This window comes from Theropithecus gelada, chromosome 17 (assembly GCF_003255815.1).
Source record: "Theropithecus gelada isolate Dixy chromosome 17, Tgel_1.0, whole genome shotgun sequence".
NCBI classification, from domain to species: domain Eukaryota; kingdom Metazoa; phylum Chordata; class Mammalia; order Primates; family Cercopithecidae; genus Theropithecus; species Theropithecus gelada.
Window position 1 is genome coordinate 77,206,866 of NC_037685.1, and position 21,153 is coordinate 77,228,018.

General features: G+C 41.8%; 1 protein-coding gene across 2 annotated transcripts in view; it reads right to left on the reverse strand.

Moving 5' to 3' along the window:
- LCP1 (lymphocyte cytosolic protein 1) overlaps positions 1-21,153 on the reverse strand; it is an 85,688-nt gene that overhangs the window by 38,245 nt on the left and 26,290 nt on the right. The window contains exons 3-4 of one of the 2 annotated variants that reach the window (XM_025363933.1): positions 19,554-19,617; positions 17,757-17,871 (exon numbers count right to left, since the gene is read on the reverse strand). The gene's annotated coding sequence lies outside the window, so the exon portion shown is untranslated. Of the gene's footprint in view, positions 1-3,414; positions 3,526-17,756; positions 17,872-19,553; positions 19,618-21,153 lie in introns of those variants that run through there. The other variant, XM_025363934.1, reaches the window with a different exon arrangement.

Below are 21,153 nucleotides of genomic sequence, written 5' to 3' on the forward strand. Positions count from 1 at the left end.
CCTGGGCAACACGGTGAAACCCCATCTCTACCAAAAATACAAAAATTATCCAGGTGTGGTGGTGCATGCCTGTGATCCCAGCTACTCGGGAGGCTGAGGTGGGAGGATCACTTGAACCCGGGAAGCAGAGGTGGAAGTGAACTGAGATTACACCACTGCACTCCAACCTGGGTGATGGAGCGAGAGTCCATCTCAAAAACAAAAAACAAAACAAAACAAAACAAAAGACACCACTGGTGTTGGAATCAAATATTGGGTACTTTACATAGTCCATGAATGTGTTTTCCTGGAAAAAAAAATGCACCCATTTTTATTCATGCATATTTGAAAAGATGGGTTATGATAATATTAGTAAGATTAATAAGTAATATAAGTAAGATTAACTGGTGATGGCTTTAGTTTGCAAATTACTGGCACCGTATAGGCAGCAAACTATAGGGCCATTGCTGCCATAATGGGCATGCTGAGGCATCTGTAGCTTAAAAGGAGGGGCTAAAGAAAGCATGTATCTTCTGAGGCATAAGTGAGTGGTTTCTTCAGCTCTACCCAAGTGCTTCTGCATTGAGTGCAGTCCTTTTTAATAACTACGTCATCTAAATATGCCCCGCCACAAACCATTTTCAGGTCTTTTGCAAATCCGTGGTCAATTTGGGAACTCCCCTCCTGAATTACTGCCCAAATCAAAAATCTACGATAAGACGACAAACCATTCATCAAGGTCATGTCTGAGCTGCTAGTTTTTTGTGTGTGTTTGTGCGTGTGAGAGCACTTACATTTATTAAATCAATAGTTGTAGAATCTCAAGACATTGGTCAAAACAAAAAAAGCATTGGTTGTTCATTTTGTAAAACTATTATTATTTTTTAAACCATAAGAAAAAAAAAATAGCCCCACCCCAAACTGCAAAAGCCACTCATTTCTTTAAGTCAGTGAGTTTTGAGCTTCTGTTTAAATGGTGCTGGTATTTCCCTAGTCAGTAGCGAAGGGAATTTCTGAGGATGAGTTATCATAAAAGTACCTGCACTTAAGTTCTCTGAAGTCTGAATACAGAAACAATTTGTGGGGGTTTTCTCTTGAACACAGTGCTGCAGAATTTACAGAAGAAAAAACATCCTCTAAAGTAAATGTAAAAATGTAGATGGAATTTTCTCTGAGGAGTTTCATAACTGATCATTAAAAGAAGCAGAAAGGTTGGAAACGGTGACCTGTCTAGAGAGAGACGCTCACGGGCTGGAATCCTTTCTGAAATATGGTAGTGCTGGGCTAGTCGGTATTTTGATTCAATATACTGATGCCGAATCATATAACCTGCCAGGATCAGGGAGGCATCGGTGACCCGGTATCACCTTGCCAAAGGACTCTTTTGAATGTGCCCCACTTTTCCTGCAACTTGATTCAGTAGTTAAAGTAAAACTGGACACTCAGGACTCAAGTTCCTAGCTCTGCCTCCATAATTTCAGTACATTTCCAGAGGAGAAATCATACAAGTTCCAAACATCTCAAGAACAATCAGTAATCCAAAACAACACATCATCTAGAAGAACATTCATATTGTAAGCTTTAGCATTAGACTGTGACAACTAAAGAAACGAAAAATAAAATATGTAGGACTCTGAAGCAAAATAAAATACCTATACATTTTTTAAAAGCCATCAAGATTAATCTATTTAAGGAAAAACATTGCTTTTACTTCATCCAGTTCCCTTCATTTTATAAAGTAGACCACTATAGGAGATCTTACTTTGAGAATATATGGAATTTACTGTATATTCTTGGGATATTATATCTCTATGGATACAGGTATGCCTGACTTTTACATAAAGGATGATTCAGAAAATATAATTTTAAAATGACTTTGTTTTTGAGAAACCAAATAATTATAAATGGCCTTAAATACAGATGGCCAGTTAAAGGGACTCTTATGAATCTTTTTGTCAAGTCAGAATCTCCTCCAGATTGTCCTTTTTCTCCCTGTGGATACATGGATTCTCTCAAAGCCTGCTCCAGAGTACAGAATTCTTCTCTCTGCAGGCTCTGATGTAAATGTCATAGGGTGGAAGGTAGGGGGAAGGCTATTCACAGCATAGACTCAGCGGCTCTCCTCTGACACTGTTCTCTCAGGCCACATAAACAGTCTGGGGAAGCTAGCAAGCCAGATTACTCCAAACTTCATCAGCCTCATATTGCTCTGGGTGCCTCTGGTTTGACCACTACATTGAGGGGCTTCTGAAGCTGCGTAGCCCATCTCACAGAGCCTGGCTCTGTCACCATCCAAGGAGTTCTCATTCTTGCCTTCTCTCCCTTAGTACATTCCTGATACCTCTGTTTTCTACCATGTTGCCCAGTCCCATTAAGAGTGTCACACAAGAACAAGCCTCCTGCAGGAAAAGGGGATACTCCAGGCTGGGGCTTCGGGAGGCCTTTCTCTGCCTTAGCATCTCTCTCCTTCCCTGAGCTATAGACAGTGATGCTCCTGATACTAATATCTTTAAATTCTACAGCTACCCTTTAGCCCACATTCTACCAGAAGCACTTTAAGATCCAGACCTTCCCCTACTGAAAGCTCAGAGTACCCCAAATGCATCTTTTCAATAAGTTGAGTATTATGGGCTAGCTGTTTAACCATGATTGCACTATTACCTTGATATCAAATGTCATCCATTCATTCTTCCACTCCATATATGTATCTATATGCGAAGTACTGTCCTGGCTAGGGGGTTGGAGAGGGGCTGCAGGCATGAGTTATACAAAGACTGGAGCTTCATGAAGCCCACAGTCAAATGTCAAGTTTCAAATGCAGCACATGGATTACAGCTAATTTACTGTGAAAGGGTTAATGCAATGAAAAGAGCTCTGACGATCAAAAACAAACAAGTGAAAAGGTTAAACATAGGACTCTGAAGGAAAAACAAAACTAGATAAGTGTAAGAAATTGGCACAGAGGCTTATCAAAAAAATAAAAATATGAAATACCGAAATCTGCCCAGGCAATTAAGATATTGAAATAATTAATATACTTGAACATCTCCAAAGAAATCAAAATGGAAATAACTGGCAGGAAATGGAAGAAAGTACCAAGCTTGGCAGTCAGGAGACCTAGGCTGCTTCCTGTCTGTGTAACTTCAGGCTCCATCTTGCCCCTATGGGACTCAGTTTTCTCATTCGTAAACTGAGAAGCAGAGTCCCTTCTATGTTAAAACTTCCAAAATTCTATGCGGTAGCTGACAAGTATACATACAAATTAGAGCTAGATTAGAAAGTATTGCAAATGGGCTGAGAAATAGGTGCTGGCGCCATCAGCAGCTGCAGCTTTGACCCTGAGGTACCTCCTGGGAAATGGAGCAAGTGAGGGAGTAGGTAGCTCCCAGCCCAGCCTGGCTCCTGGGGGCTGGGGGGCTGTGTTCCAGCTCTTACCTCAGCAGCACATAAAGCTCTGTCTAGATGCATTCTCCTCACTGGCCCCAGGCACACGCCCGCTGCTCAGCTCCCTATCTGCTGGACTGCCCCACACAGAACAGGGAACTTCCCAGAGCAGCACGTGAGACCTGTTTTATGGGATGTCACCACACACAGCTTAAGACACGTTGATCCAGTTCACTCCTAGCTTCTAGGCAAGACGGTAAGCAAACTGTCCCAGAAAGAGAGCCATCTACTATTTTGTTAAAAATATCCAAATAAGGAAATCCTACAACCTCGCTGGTGTCTCATATCCCTACTTTTGTAACCTAAATCTTTTCTGATACGATCAAAGGTCTTTCTTGGGTTATTCTCAGAGGAAATAACAGGAGCTGTTCAATTCATAAACATTCCATCACATGCCTTGGTCTCTTCAGATTCTTGTAACCTGCTTTTTTAGGGCTTATTTTCCAAATCTTTCATATTTTCTTTGCTATCTTCTGGGTCTACGCCAACTTCCTTACAGAATGAATGTAATAAGAATAGCAGTCATAGAACGTAGAGGTGGAGGGATCTTAGAGATGATCTATCTGGCCACTCCCCTGTCACAGAGGCATGAAATGACACCCACGTTAAAGGACATGCCCAACATCACAGAGCTTATGGAGGTGTGGCTGGGACCAGAGTCCAGGCCTCCTTATTTCTCTCCTTTCCGCTTTTTTTTTTTTTTTTTTTTTTTTTTGAGATGGAGTCTCGCTCTGTCGCCCAGGCTGGAGTGCAGTGGCCAGATCTCAGCTCACTGCAAGCTCCGCCTCCCGGGTTCCCGCTATTCTCCTGCCTCAGCCTCCCGAGTAGCTGGGACCACAGGCGCCGCCACCTCGCCCGGCTAATTTTTTGTGTTTTTAGTAGAGACGGGGTTTCGCCGTGTTAGCCAGAATTGTCTCGATCTCCTGACCTTGTGATCCGCCCGTCTCGGCCTCCCAAAGTGCTGGGATTACAGGCTTGAGCCACCGCGCCCGGCCTCCTTTCCGCTTTAATAAGTTTTAAACCCTAAGATAGGACTCTTCTCTTTAATTAAGACCTTCTCCATATATAGTAAAAACAATCCCCAAAGATTTCAAATGTCTTACGAATACAATGTCATGTATGTTTCTTGTACACGAAGGGGAATGTATCTAGGTATAGCAAAGGCACTGTTCAAGTTTAGGCTGCAATTAACATGTGCCAAATCACATACAAATACTGTGTACACTGGCATCTTTCAGGTCACGATGACTCTTCCCTCCCTGCATTTGTCTCTACATTTATTCTATTTTTTTGTCCTTAAAGAGATAGATCTCACGATGTTGCCCAGGCAGGAGTGCAGTGGCTCTCACAGGTGTGATCCCACGACTGATCAGCACAGGAGTTTTGACCTGCTCCATTTCTGATATTAGCCAGTGCACCCACTCCTCCTTAAACAACCTGGTGGTGCCCTGCTCCCATATTGATGCCAAACTTAGTGCTGACACCCAGTTGACATGGCACACTACAGCCCAGAACTCCTGGACTCAAGCCATCCTCCTGCCTCAGCCTCCCGAGTAGCTAGGACCACAGGCATGCACCACCACACCTTGTACATTGATTCTTGACCTGGCACTAAGGCCCTCCAAATTTCCTTAGCAACCAAAGAGCAAACTCAATTAAAACAACTCACCATGAGAGGAAATGTTCAAAAGACAAGACAGCCAAATTCATAGATCAATACTAAAATGACACCTCAGACTTATCACAACAATCATCACGGTTTCAGGCATCCTGTTCTGGAGGCTAGGGAGAATCAGTGAGCCCTTCTTCCTTGGAGCTTTGGTCCAGATCTCTGCAGTGTGGCCCCTGTTGCCACTCATCTCTCCTAGCAGATTAGCGTCTGGCACATGTGAGGTACTCAGTAACTGAGCTGTATACCTGAACAAAACAATCTATAAACTAATGGTTTACAGGACTTGAAAAGTCCCCTATCACCTGCAATATTCTTGTGTATACACTTAGACAATCCCATCCACTGAAAGGTACAGACACCTAAAACAAGGCTAATAAATGCTTCAAATTCACATTAACCCACTTTGCTGGAAAGACAACTTTGGTGAGTTAATTTGGTGTCTAAAAGGCAGCTGCTGGCCCGAGGTAGTCTGTGAAGTGGCACCTGTACCTGCTCCCCAGCCCTACCTTGCCAGACGCAAAAGCGTTTGTGTCTGAGATCACAGATCCTGAGACTGGGCTTCTTGGCGCTGTTGCTGTAAACCCTACTGGCTGCCGGTAATGCTTGGCAGTGGGTCTCTATCCAACTCTGTAGGGCCTGCTTGTAAGCTGAGTGCTGCTCAGTGCTGGGAGGGAAAGGAACTGTGGAGACAGAGCAGTGACTGAACGCGGGGCAAACCCATCTGGGATGGACATGTGTGGTGTACCAAGGAGCACGCTGGAAATATAGGTGCTAGCATTTACCTGCATGTAATTTGAGTCTCACTCTCTGAACTATGAAATTCATCCTCCAGTAATTCTAAATGTCTGTCACTAAACAAATTCATACATTTGTAAATTTCTTCCTTCAGTAGACATCTGCCAAACACCTACTATATGCCAGGTCCTGTGTTAGATGCTGAGAACACAGAGATGTGGCTCTGGCCTGTTGAGCAGGAGAGAGAGACACGGTAACTAGAATACAGGGGAACGTTTTAGGTCCACAGGAAGAGGGAAAAAATAGCTCTCCCCTGGAGAGCCAAAGGCGGCCCCCTAGAGGAAGTGACATTTGACCTAGATTTCAACAGAGGAGTAGGAGATTGCTTAAAAGTCAGTCTATTTTTTTCTTCATTCATCTGAGAGTATTACTCCATGTTCTCTCTCTAGAAAGTCTACCTATTTGGAGTCAGAGAAAGGGCAAATAGCTAAAGAACAAATGAGAAGACCAGTTGGTCAATAATAATAGCCATTAACGTTAATGAGTGGTTAACTCAGTGCTAAATGTTTTATACGCATTCACATTTAATTTTCATCACAATCCTCTAGGGTATTACTATGATTCCCACTTTATAGATGAGGAAACTGAGGTTTAAATAACCGGCCCAGGGTCACACAGCTATAAACTGGAGTGGCCTCCTGCCTTTCCTGTTATTTCTGGCTATGGGATTCCTGTCATCTTTTGGGGTTACACAAAAAGAAACCCTTGAAGGTCAAAGCTCTGACCTCATGTTAATTAGGGAAGCACATATTTTTGCAAGATTTTACTTAGGACTGGGGCCCTACCTAGGCTCTTTGGGGAAGTTCTAAATGTGTCTTCTCTTCAGTTTCTCAACATCTTTAAAGGAAGTATTAAGAAGAGCAAGACCACAACCAGGCTTGATCTTTTCTGCCTGTGTCCCCCCTGCCACTGGGGGAGAAAAGTGTCCTCTTTGCCAGTGGCCTCCGCACCTCAGTCATCCACTCACATTTCATAAAGCACAGACCTTGTCCTCGGTACTAGAGACACCAAGATGAACAGCAGAGAATCCCTGCTCCTGAGGGGCACACAGTCCAGTAAACGAAATAGTCATGCAAATGCAAGACTACACTAATATGAATATTTTAAAGATATTATTTGCATGGAGCTACAGGAGCACAGAGAAGGAAGTACAGTGGGCCCATGAATAACACAGGTTTGAATGGTGTGGGTCTAAATATACGCAGCTTTCTTCAATACAGTCAGATCTCACTGTCCTCAGGTTCAGCATCTGTAACCAAATGTGGATGGAAAATACAAGTATTCACAGAATGCGAAACTCAGGGAGACCAAGGACCGACTTTTGGTACATGCGGGTACCACAGGGCTGACTGCAGGACTTGAGTATGTATGGATTTTAGTACTGAGGGGGTTCCTGGAACCAGCGCCCTGTGGATACCATGAAACGACTGTATTGAACTCTGCCTGGGAAGGGAAGAGAAGGTTTTCCAGAGAAGGTGATGATGCCCACTGAGCTGTCTTAGGGACCCAGTAGTTTTCCAAACAGACAAAATAGAAAAGGGCATTCCAGGCAGAGAAAATAGCGCTGCAGGGTCGGGCATGGTGGTTCACGCCTGTCATCCCTGCACTTTGGGAGGCTGAGATGGGTGGATCACCTGAGGTCAGGAGTTCAAGACCAGCCTGGTCAACATGGTAAAAACCCGTCTCTACTAAAAATACAAAAATTAGTCAGGTGTGGTGACAGACGCCTGTAATCCCAGCTACTCAGGAGGCTGAGGAAGGAAAATTGCTTGAGCCCAGGAGGCGGAGGTTGCAGTGAGCCGAGATCGCGCCATTGCGCTCCAGTCTGGGCCACAGAGCGAGACTCCATTACAAAAAAAAAGAAAAAGAAAGGAAGGAAGGAAGGCAGGGAGGGAGGGCCGTTACCAAAAAAAGAAAAGAAAGGAAGGAAGGGAAGGAACGGAGGGAGGGAAAGAGAGAGAGAGAGAGAGACAGAAAGAGAGAAAGAAAAGAAAGAAAGAAAGAAAGAAAGAAAGAAAGAAAGAAAGAAAGAAAGAAAGAAAGAAAGAAAGAAAGAGAGAAAGAGAGAAGAAAAGGAAGAAAATGGCTCTACAAAGTGCAAAGCAAAAACACACAGAGGAAACTGTGGCAGGTTGGATATGGCTAAAGCCAGGGATGCAGGAGGAGACCTCCAGGATGAGAGGCTGGTGAGGTGGTATCAACGTGCTGCTCCTTCTCACTAGCTCTTGTTTCTAGAGGCAAAACCTCGGTGATGCAGGCTATACTCCGCCCACCACAGGTAATGTGAATGCAAACAACAGAATAATTCTGCCCGGAAACCATTTTGGTTTGTTTGTGTGTGCATAGCTTTCTCCTTAAGTCACTGTCTCCCATTTAGAAAATACTGCAAAGACAGAAGGGAACTGAACATGTTAGAATGGGAAAATAGGGGCCATGGAGGGTGAAATCACTCCCCAAAGTCTCAAAGTGAGTCACTGACTGGTCCAAAAAGAGAAGTAAGTGGAACCTCCGGAGTCTTAGCTTGGTCTAACCAATGGGTGGAAAAAACACAAGTCAGTTGGCATTTTAATAACCTAAAGTTTCATTTAAAAAACGCTTGAGATGCATGGTCTGTGAAATGTGCTTTACTTCTTAGATGTGTGGATCTAGGATACAGGGATACATCCATGTAAAGGCATTCTACACAAAAGCTAATGCTCCTCGCTTCCTTTATGAAATTAGGATCATTATATATTGTTTTAAATATGAACCAACTAGGCAGTGACATGGTATGGTGAAATGCTGAATTTTCTGACTCAACTATCTTTTTTGCTGTGTGTCTTTGAATGTGTTATTTAAATTTTCTGAGCCTCAGTTTCTTCATCTTTAAAGAAGGAGTGCTAATAATGCAACCACACCATTCACTTCATAGGGCAGCATTAGGATTAGTGAGACAGACTGTTGAAAATATATACAACAGTGCCTGGTGACTGAAGGGAGGAAGAGAGTAAGAGGGGAAGGGAAAAAAGAAGGAAGAGGGAAGGAACAGAGGAAGTTAAAAGAAAATGTACAAGAACTAGAACTTTTGCAAAATTATCTTGGAGAACAAACCCCAATTTCTAGTATAAATTATAGGAAATATTGTCAAGTCACAACTTAAAAGCAACGCTTAGTTGTGTGTATGTTATGTGTTTTTGTGTGGACGTAAATCTAGATCTCACACCCATGCTCTATGTTTTAATGTTCTCAGTCTGGCTTATTTTGGCTTTGGTACCACATTTCTTATTCAGAGTCCTTGCAGTCAGGTACTGCGGAACTGGCAGATGATACCAACCCAAAGCCAGACAGCATTGGTATTAGCTCATCCTGAGTGGCGAAGGGGCTCTGGGCTTTGCCTTGCCTGAGATGCTGGCAGTGGAAAGTACCTTCTTACAGTTGAGGAAGTGTGGCCAGAGTGGGAAAATGTACAGCAATCTTAAGAAAAGCCCAACTGCATACACATGAGCCATGAAAAGAAAAGAGATCTCTGGGCATCTGTAATGAGGACCACTGAGCACCATCTCCTCCCTGTCAGATGCACCAATGCTCAGAACTGATTCCGTTACCCTGCACTACTCTCTACCTGCTTCTCCACTCTCTAATTCTCCAGGCATTTTCACCATTGTAGTTTGAGCTGAAAAACAGTGAGACAATGTACAGCAGACATTTGTATACAAGCAACGATAACAGAAACTTCTATTTATTTTTAATAATGTGACCTCATTCTCAATAGGCTCCTTGGAGCTGTTATTTTGGAATCTCTAATGACAAGCTTATTTGCAGGAAAAAAACAAAAGGAGGAGTTACAGATGAATTGAGGCAGGAAATTTGTATTAATTTGATGGGCTCTCTATCTTCTTTTGTTTTGAAAGCTACAGTTTAGTTGGTAAATATTTACCAATACCAACATACAATGGAATATGTGTAACATTTCTTTTATCAAAATTTTAAGTGGCCAAGTAGCCTAATCTAATATCTTCATAGCTATTATTTTAAAGACTTGCCACCATAAAATCCTCAAGCATTTATATTTATTTCTCAAATATGTTTGGTATACCAGCAGACCTAACAAAAGGAGACTTGGGTTGTCTTCTTGATAGAAAATGTGGAATTACAGGACGGGTGCAGTGGCTCATGCCTGTAATCCCAGCATTTTGGGAGGGAAGTGGGGGGATCCCTGAGTTCAGGAGTTCAAGACCAGCCTGGCCAACATGGTGAAACCCTGTCTCTACTAAAAATACAAAAAAAAAATTAGCTAAGTGTGGTGGTGTATGCCTGTAATCCCAGCTACCCGGGAGGCTGAGGCAGGAGAATCTCTTAAACCCAGTAGGCGGAGGTTGCAGTGAGCTAAGATTGTGCCTGGGCAACAAGAGCGAAAACTCCGTCTTCAGAAAAAAAAGAAAGAAAGAAAAAGAAAATGTGGAGTTAGAAATAATCATTCAATAATCACGGAATCACAAAAAGGTGTAAAGACATATTATCAGGAAGCAACTAGTGGATCATGTGAGAAGATACAAAACAGTTTAAATAGACATGGATCATTCCTTTAAGAAACTGCTAAAAAAAATGAGAGACAGGAAAGGTGTGAATCTTGACTCTGGCAGTTACTGGTTCTGTGACCCCAGACAAGTCACTTAACCCTCCCTGAACCTCAGCTTGGTCATCCGGAATAAGGATATAAATAATAACAGCTTTACCTAGCTATTTATGAAAATAAAAGAGTAATTATCTTTCAAGCGCTTGGCATGATGCCTAGTAAATATTAGGGGCTCAGGAAGTCAGTGGTGATGCTGGGTGGAGTAGATATGCTCCGTGTCTACATTGGCGACAACATGGGAAAACGGAAGGGGAAAATAACCCACATCACACCTAGCGAGTAGGTAGCACTTGCCTGATTTTATAGAGGATGAAACTGAACTTCAGAGGCTCCAGAGACCTGCTCAGGCTCCACATTTCCTAAGAGGCCAGAATATAAATCCAAATCTGTCTCTACCTTTGCTCCCGTTTCTTTATACCACATTTGCCTCTTTTGTGCCTGGGAGCTGCAGACACTCAGCTTTAAAGAACTGGTGCTGGAGATATGATTCTGGAGGAAGAACGGCGTGCAGTGACCACTAGGGTGGGTACGGAGGGAGGAGAAAAACTGTGTGAACATCACCAGGTGGATGAAGTGTCACAACCGTCATTCTCAGTGGTCACAGAAAAGAAACAGAATTCATGATATTTTGAGGAACAGTCCCAACATGAATGACAACAAGAAAAGGAAAAAATCCAAAAAGTTCTCCAAGGTGCCTACCATATTCCATCTTTCCAAAGCGGAAACCTTAACACTGTTTATTAAGCATTAGAAACAGTGGGGGAAGTTCAGTTCGCATTTTTAAGATGAGGAAAGGGTGCTCAACAGCGCAAAACTGCATGCATGATCTTCTCTTTTTTCCTTACTCCCACTTTGCACGTATTACCTAGTTTTCTCTGTAAAGAATTTGTATCCCACTCTTTGTTAAAGCTGGCCTTTCTGGTGAGGGTGATATGAGCCAATGATGTCAAGGAGGTACAAAGGATCTACTTTTTCAATGTTACACCTGAGCTTACTAGAGGCTGGGAAGGGTAGGGGGAAGGTGGAGGACAGGAGAGATTTGTTTAGATACAAAATTACAGCTAGACAGGAGGAATAAGCTCTCATGTTCTACAGCACCATAGGATGACTACAGTTAACAGTACATAGTTTTAAAATAGCTAGAAGAGGCCGGGCGCGGTGGCTCAAGCCTGTAATCCCAGCACTTTGGGAGGATCACGAGGTCAGAAGATCGAGACCATCCTGACTAACACGGTGAAACCCCGTCTCTCCTGACTGACATGGTGAAACCCCGTCTCTACTAAAAAATACAAAAAAAAAACCTAGACGGGCTCGGTGGCGGGCGCCTGTAGTCCCAGCTACTCGGGAGGCTGAGGCAGGAGAATGGCATGAACCCCGGAGGCGGAGCTTGCAGTGAGCTGAGATCGCGCCACTGCTCTCCAGCCTGGGCAACAGAGCGAGACTCCGTCTCAAAAAAAAAAAAAAAAAATAGCTAGAAGAGAGGCTATTGAATGTTTCCAGCACAAGAAGTAAAAAATGTTTGAGATGATGGATATCCTCATTACCCTGATGTCATCACTAGACATTGTATGTATTGAAACATTACTAGCTACCCCATAAATATATACAATTATTATATGTCAATTTAAAAATAAATAAAAACTTAAAAAACATTTTCAGGATGGAAGCTATATTGAATCCACTCACATCTATTATAGTCTCATGAATTATTATAAAAAGGTTTTTATGGAAAAAAAAAGTTGCACCTGAGGTTAATGAAGATTACTTCTAATTTTAAACTTTGCCTAAGGAATGCTGAATAGGGAAAACATGCAAATTTTATACAAATAACGTTTGTGTATCCTTTTACTTCATACATTTGGACACACAGCTTGGATAAATTTTAGTGACTACTACTAGACTGAGGAAACAAAATGCAGGGTGTTATTTAAATACAAGGTAATTGTTCCATTAATTCACTTCCCTCTAGAAAGTGCAACCAGAAAAAGAAGGAAAGCAAATTATCCAGGAGATTGCAATTCACATGCATAATTAATCTGCCTGCTGAATTTGGTGTCGGCTTTTCTGCTATAGAGAACATAATCTCTTTTCCACTTTAGCTTATCCAGTCAAGAAGGAGTCTGAGTGAGTGTGTGTGTGTGTTTCTGTGTGTGTGTGTGTGTGTGTGAGAGAGAAAGAGAGAGAGAGGGAGACCCTCCCTTCTGTCCATGCAACCGATGCTGAAACAAGAATCAATGCTGCAACCACAGAATTGTGGGTTTGCTAGTTCCCCAATTTAACATAGCTTTTCCTTCCGCCAGAAAGAACAACTGACCATCTTTGAGAAACAGGCTCCTTGTACTTGTAAGTGGGGCTGACACAGCCGTGGCTCTAAAGTTGAGCAAAACTTACTTAAACCCAGTAAGTAGATCACTTTTACCTCTCTTCTTCCACTAACATTTAAAACAATGTTTCATTCTTTCTCAGTTTTTAGGACACCTATATTTGGCCATTACTATACAATCATAGATATGTATGCTTGGGTATAAAAACTAGAATGTTTAATCTGTTCATGTCTATGAGTCACAACAGACTAGAAAATGTGAATGTCACTCGGCTAAAATTATTCTAAACTTTAAAGGCCAGGCATGGTGGCTCACGCCTGTAATCCCAGCACTTTGGGAGGCCGAGGCAGGCAGATCACGAGGTCAGGAGATCGAGACCATCCTGGCTAACACGGTGAAACCTGTCTCTACTAAAACTACAAAAAATTAGCCAGGCATGGTGGCAGGCGCCTCTAGTCCCAGGTACTTGGGAGGCTCAGGCGGGAGAATCGCTTGAACCCAGGAGGGGGAGGTTTCAGTGAGCCAAGATTGCGCCACTGCACTCCAGCCTGGGCGACAGAGCGAGACTCTGTCTCAAAACAAACAAACAAAAAGACTAAGAACCTTTTAAAGTTTTTGAGGGTGGAGATCATGTTTTGTGACCCATGCAGAGGCCTATAATTGTTAACAACCAACTACTACTCAGTCAAGTGTACAGAGGCGCTGACTACTGATACTGCTGCTGCTGCTGCTGCTGCTGTGATGACACAGAAGAGTCTGTTTAATAAAAGCACTTGTCATATAGATGTATTTATTTGGGGGGGATTATGATTATTTGGGCTCAACTTGAGGGCTTAGGTACAAATAAGCACCATGGTTTGCTCCCTATTTATCTCAGGAAGTTGCCTTGAAATTCAACAGTTAAGACAAAATTGATCCAATAGTAGAAAATAAATAAAACTCGTGAATGAATGAACTTGCCTTCAAATATGAAGAGGACACCAGAAACTACCTCACAGGTCTGTATGACAACTAAATGCTTTCATAGGGTTAAAGCACTTAGAAAAGCACCTGGTTCAATGTAAGTATTAGCTGTTATTATTAGGATGATTAATTGAAACTTCTCCCACTCCCCCCACACCAATGTCTTACAAGATGGAGCAGTTATGAAATTTCTGGGCAGACTGATGTAAGCATTGAAACTGACAAACCAAAACAACAGGAACAGTCAATAGTATAAGGCAGGAAGTTGGATCAGAAGGGAACTGAGGAAAGCAACAAGGAGATGCCATGTGGGGATCACCATGGCCACAGCAGCTGTAGGGAGATATCCCTAGGAAACCAACATCCAATCAGGAGGTGACTTCCGAGAGCCTCAAAATGAAGACACTGTGGAACATCACACGTTTTTAAGAAGTGCGTTCCCATCTGGCAAAATAGGAACACTTGAAACTCTTCATATCTGCGGACACTGATTAGTTTTCTATTTTGATGGGTTCTAATTCTAATTTTTATTTCTGCAATGTTCAATATACAGATGAAATAGTATCATTTCATGTGATATCCGTAAGTTGGGAAACTAGCAGACAAAAAAACACTAGGAAGAAAATTAGATTAACTGAAATAATGTCACTCTGCTATAAAATCTACCATTAGTCATAAAATCCAAGCCTTTATAGTCTTACTTTATAAGTGTTTGACTCTTCATAAATATAACCTTATAAGCAGATATCTTAATTTTATTTTACCTAACCTGATTTTAAAATTTGCTTGTCATCTCTCCTGTATACACAGAAGGGCCTGTACTCTTTAGGTAACAAGGAGAAGTTGACTTGAGAATTTTCTGAGAATAATCCAAAGTGACTAAGTAAAAGTTAACAACTTGTCTTGTGTTCTTTGTCATCAAAGAGGCATATTTGGGCATATAGTTTTGGCAAGGGTGGCTAAGTTTTGGCCCAACCAATGTATTTATACTAAAATAATGAGATTATAACTTTGCCTGTTTGCTAGTCATTGTACATTTTTTAAACTTCTTGAGGTCAATGTCTATATGATACTTTGAAGCTAAAATGAGACTAGGGCTTTGGCAAAGCTGAAGCATGCTAGAATGCAAAATATTAAGTTATTGTTGTATCTTCATTCATAGCAATAAATGGAAACTCAGTAAATATTAAGTTAATAAGTGCAATCAAAGTCTTTCATGCATATGTAAGAAGCTGAGAAAAAATACTTGTGACAAGTTTTCAATTCAGTAAATACCATTAGTATCTACCATGTGCCAGAAAAGATAGAGAAGGAGCTCAGGTCTGTCAGCAAATAAGGACTTGAAACTAAGACAATACGATTAATGCTATACTTACTCTAAGATCAGAGCATTAAGCAAATGCACACCCAAGAAACATTTAGTGGGGGCAGGGAGAAGATGGGAAGGCCTCCAAAAGGTATGTTTCTTGAAGTCAGCCTTGAAAAATGATCAGAAGTTTTAAAAATAAAGAAGAATGCAATTAAAGACACAGTTGGAGTGAAAAAGGGTGAAAGAGAATGGAACTTTCTGGTGGCTTGTGGTCTGGTGCACCAAAATGTGGGTTAGCAGTGGTGGGGGAGGGGATGGGGTAGTGGGAGGTTGAACAGAAGGAAGTGACAAGAAATAAGATTGGGGAAGTGGGTTGAGGCAAGTTTGTAAGGGCACACAATTCTTTAGTAAAATGATGCATTAATTTAAAAATAGTTCTTCATCCCATTACTATATAAAACCTGCAATGATATCTCTTATTTATAAAAATAAAAATGTTTGTAAATTTATTACAAAGTTTTTCTTCTCTCTCTCTCTTTTCTCTCTTTCTCTTGCTCTCTCTCTTTCATCCTCTCTCTCTTAAAACTGTGAGTGCCAAGATCTTGTTAGCCAGATTCAACAAGAAAAGTCTACAAACACCTACCTCTGAGAAAAATATGCTGGCCTGGAAGGGAGGATCTGTAACAGACACAGTCAGTAGGAGCCTGAAATCCTGACCATCTACTGCTCCCCACCTTAACTGCCCAGTGACCTACGGCCAGTTCCTTCAACCATCTAGCCCATTCCTTATCTCTAAAGGTAGTTGAGAGGATTAAACGAGGTGATGCATAAAGAATAGCTGCTTACACTACGTACTTATAATTATTGAGTGCTATTATTAATTTCCCGTCCTCTCCAAGTTAAATGGTTACATTCAAAGGAGACTACTTGTTGGTCTTTTCTTCCCCAAAGGGTTCAGAGATAGAATTATAAATGAAGTTAAAGCACCGAAATTGTTTCCCAAATTACCAATTGTTTCAAGGTATAATTTACAAAAGAGTCTAAAATTTACATGCTACAAAGAAAGTCTCTGGGATTGTTAAGGAAATGTCCTCCTAGGCACAGCTCCATCCCACCACAGCAGTGCTTGTTCAAAGGGCAAGACCTAGAAGATTTTTCTCCTCATGTTCCTGGGGGTGAGCTAGAATGAAGAGGAATATCTTCGTAACGTATGGGATTGATGCCTTAGCAATGTAAACTTAATTTTAAACAGGAGACCTTTTCATTTTGAATTAACTTTCTTGTAGTCCTTTTCATTCCTTCTTAAATATAAGAAAAATACTGACAGTCCTTCGCATTCTAATTTATTTTACTCTCACTAATAGTTTTACTTAAAATAAGACACAGCATATTTTTAGTCTGTTCTTTTCTGGGGTTCAAGTCCCTCTTCTCTCAATTTCACATTTTTGCTTATTTGAAACTATTCTGGTGAGATGTGCAACGTAACATTGGTGGTCACATTTTGCAGTTTCCAGAAATTCACATTTATAGGTAAATGATTAATTCCATTCAAATTTGTCTACACAGACATTCTTTAAACAATTATTCTTAATGGAAACCAAATAGAAACATATGACAAATGTATGTAAATTCAAAATCAAGATGTGTGTGGATAAGCCACCTTTATTTGTTTACTGACAGTCCTGACATAGTAATTTTAGAAAACAAGTTGCTATGTTAAAGTTCGGTTTTGATAAATATCCTGATTAATGTTTCCATTTCCAGTCTGAATGGCTTTTATGGTTATCATTTGTCAACGGTTCTTAGTGTTATATGATAGCGGTAATTAAGTAAAAGCTTATACTACAAAATTCGAAGTGTCTATGTTTGGGCAAAGTTTCTGCAATAAATATCCCATATCAACTGTATAAAAATTTCTATTGCAGATAAAAAGCCTTTCTCCCAGAATTTGAGTGAATATTCATTGGTATGGTCATAAGCATAACAATTCAGATAATCCTACAGAAACACTACAATTAAGCATTACACAAATTGCTTTTATTTTTAGAGAACAAATGGAAAAGAGAAAACCTCTAATTCCATGTGGTTATACAGCACACCCATTAAAAACCCTTGGCGCCAAAAATCACTCAAATAGCCAGTATCACATTCAGTAACATATGACTCAAGATATTAATATATCCACTAAAGTACTGTAAAGAAGTTTTTAAGAAAAACAGAACTGCAGGAACTAAAATTAAACTACCTCCATTAGGCCAATAAGCAGTACAATCTAAATTATCAATGTACGCTTTTCCTGAAAACATTTTAAAGAAGATAAAATCACAGTAAATAGCCTTCCTGAAATAGAGCAATAGACATAAACCGGAACATGGTTTGGTTTTAAAAGGAAAAAGAAACCTTAATTTTGGGCAGGGGTGATAACTGCAGATAAGTTGAGAAGAACTCAGCCCGGAGAGCAGAGGTGCTCCATCTTGGATGGCCACACGAGGTGGCAGCAGATGTCCTGGCCAGTTAGAGGCAGGAATCACAGAGTTCTCAGGTGACATGTTCAGATGTCTAGTCCCCCGAAGGCAAAACCCACAATCCACAGGAACAGTGCCGAAGGACATCACAAGCACTTAAAACAAACAAAAACACATGAAGAAAATTTACCTTGTAGGAAAAAAGCTGTCCTTGGTAGTACTGGTGTATGACCAGGAACCCCTTCTTTCTGATCTGCAGAACAGCTTTGTCAAGGCCGGGTGTGTGGTCACAAGGCAGGAAGTGACTAGAATGACAAATCATCAGCCAGGAAAGAAAAAGATTTTGTCTTTATAAGGACATTTTAACTTTTTTTTTCATGTCCCGCCCCACCAAAAATCACCTGACAGAACAGGTCACACTGAAATTCAGACACCTCCTACCACTTCCTCTTTTTTTTTTTTTTTTTTTCAGACAAGGTCCCGCTCTTTTACCCACCTCTTTATAAGCATTTTTCTTTCTCCCTTTCTCCTCCAGCTGTCTTTAAGTAGTCCCTGGGCTACTTAAACCTTTCTGATTCTAGATAGTAAGGCAAGGTCAGACTGATAACTTGACTTCTTTGACTCCAGTTGCAAAAGCAAAGCCCAGGTGCCTACCTACTTACAGCAAAGATCAACAAATTATTCATTTTTAGTGAAAGAGCCAGAGAAAAAGGTGGCAAAACACCTGAAACAAATGAAAAGGGATTTCCTTGGGAAAGCCCCACCCCACCTGCAATCAAACCTTTCTGGAGTCCTCTAGCAGTGATCTCATTGGTGCAAACAAAACAGAATGATCGCTTTAAGTGAAGGACATGAAAAGGAAGGTTACTAGATTATTTACTCGTTCTTTTATTTATAGAACATCTATGTGCTCGGGATCTCTTTAACCCAATTAAGTATCTCAATTATTTAAGCATTTCCTATAAAGAGCAGCAGTAGATTGCACAGGCAGCTGTTATATTTAAATGGGTGGCTTAATTCCTTCTTACAGGCAGGATTTTTTTTGAATGTACATTTTATAAAATTAGCAGGTGGTGGCGGGGGAAGCGCTATTCTGTACCCAAACCCCAGATGCTTGAGGGCAAATTCCTATCTTCAAACGGAGCATCCTCAAGCGCTCACGACGGTTGTGAAGACTGTGGCACCCTGGGTTATGCTGACTAAGTATTAGACATGTCTCCACATTGCCTGGAGACTGTGTGCGGTTCCAGTAGTCAATCTGCTGTTTAGGAATGAGGGTGTGTGGCTGTGCTCCCAGGTCAGATGCTGCGCTGAAGATACCTGCTCCGGAGTCGACACGCGTCTGTGTTTGCTGGGCCCCGGGCCTCTCAGGTGGTCACGGTGTTCTGACTGGTTGGAGGGCTGCCCTTATACTTCTTTTGCTTTTTTGATTTCTCCTCTAGAAAGTTCCTGTTTCTGACCTTAAATGTTAAACCAAACTGTTCTGGTTTATCTACTTCATTAGCCAGTGGTGTGGTGACCTCATCAGAAGCCCACAGGGGCTATCTTGAGGAACTGGGTGGGTGGAAGAACAGGACGAGACGGTGGGGATTCTAGAAACGGTTCACCTCACCGAGAGCTATCAGCCCTCTTGTGATTTCCCAGGGAAGAGTCGGGGGCTGAGGGACTCTTTTTTCTCCATTGCATAATCACTCCCAATTAATAAGTTGCAGAGAGCTTTCAAGAAGCACCTAAATTCTTTCAGGACACCAGAGGAACATCCATGCGTTGCTGTTACACCATTGCTCACACTACAAAGCAGCAAAATGCTGTCCTCATTCGGGGCCCTGCAGCAGGACTCTGTAGATAATGTCCTGATCATCTTACAGATACAAGGGGTTGTAACTGTGGACCTCCCTGATCTGGTTCCACATCCTGGGGGTTTCAGGATGGCATAAGGGCCCAAGGGTGACACTTCATGAAGGGGAACATATATTTATTCCTTTACCTTGGAGAAGGAAAGTGCAATATGCTGTATCTAGTGGTGCCTGGTCATCTGAGGCCAGAGGAATCTACAAAGAAGAGCAAAATATATTTGTGCATTGGTTCAACAAGTGTTTACATGCCTGTCTGAACTGGCGATTCAGAAATAAATAAGACACAATTGCTGTTCTCAAGGAGTATAGTCTAGTGGGGAAAAAACATGTAAGTAAATAAATGCCATCTATAATAGAGGGGTGAAAAAGGCAGTGTGATATCAAAGCAGTTGCAGCTTTGAGCAGAGGTGACGTTTGTTAAGTGAAGAAAAGGATTTAGGATTCCAGGCAATGTCTAGGTTGTAGAAGATGAAAGGCACTGACTTGGGTGCTGCTTACAGACACCCAGTTAATACAGTCGTCTTCTACCCTAGCATCCATGGCAGCCAGCCACACCCCCTCAGCCACATCCTGGCCGGCACCATTGCAAGCCCTGCCCTACTCCCTCAATCTTAATCTCTTTATCTGCCTCTCAGTGGTGTAAGTGTACCCAGTTTCAGGCAATTGTTTAGGTCCTAGACCAAGACTTTTTCAGAGAATAGTATTTTACTGCTGTTGGTGTTTTAAATTGCTTGTACAGCATAATAGTAAACAGAAGACTGACTTTTGGTTTTCTTACGTTATGTTCTCTACAGACAGTGCGCCTCCTTATGGGCTGCAGCTGGAGCGGACCTCTGTCACCCCACCCTCTATGAGCCTCCACTGCCAGTCCCTGGCCTGGGTTTTGCCTTCCTCTAAGCCCTACCACCCTCTCAGACTTCATCCCACCCTCTCCTGCCCTGAAGCCTCTGGCCTCAGTCCCAGATACCAGATCACCTGCTACACACTTGGGCCTCTGAATATTGCTGAGGAAAGTCACAGAAACAGAAACTTGGAAATCTAAAAAGTCAAGATGCTTGACTTCACATTACTTCCCATAAATACTTTTATTCAATTGTATTAAGTCTTGAGAACAGGCATTCTCAACTTGGAGTCCATAGACCCCTAAAACTAAATGCATAATTTTGTGTGTATGTACTTTTTTCTGGGAGAAGGGTCCATTGTATTAGTAAAGAGATCACAGACCCCAAAAAGTTGGGCATTTATTCTAAACTCTCTCCTCTTGCCTCAACTTTCCACTCCACCCTCCTATGCTTTGTCCTGGCCCAAGATTCTTCTGCTGCCCCTTCTTGACTGAGATGATCCAAGTGGTCTGGTATGAGCTTCCCCTCTACTCTCACAATATCCACATCTTCCTCCTCTTTCAGTCTTAATGGAAGCAGCATTCTTCTTTCTTCCCAAGGCCAGTGTTTCATTACTATCTCACTCTTAATCTTCTACTTCCTTAGATACCTTGCTCCATCAATTATCCCATGCTTTTCTAGCATCTTAATGCTAGCATCTTCACCTCTCCCTACTTCCTCTCCATGCACTCACAGGATTTGTACAAAGAGAAAAACACCTTTGTTTCACTCTATAGCTCACCGGCATCCCAACATATGATGGGTAGGGAATGAAGACGAATTAAGATGGGTACGGTCCCTGCTGTTGTAGAATGTCCACTATAGTCGAAGACACAGACAAGGAAAAAAG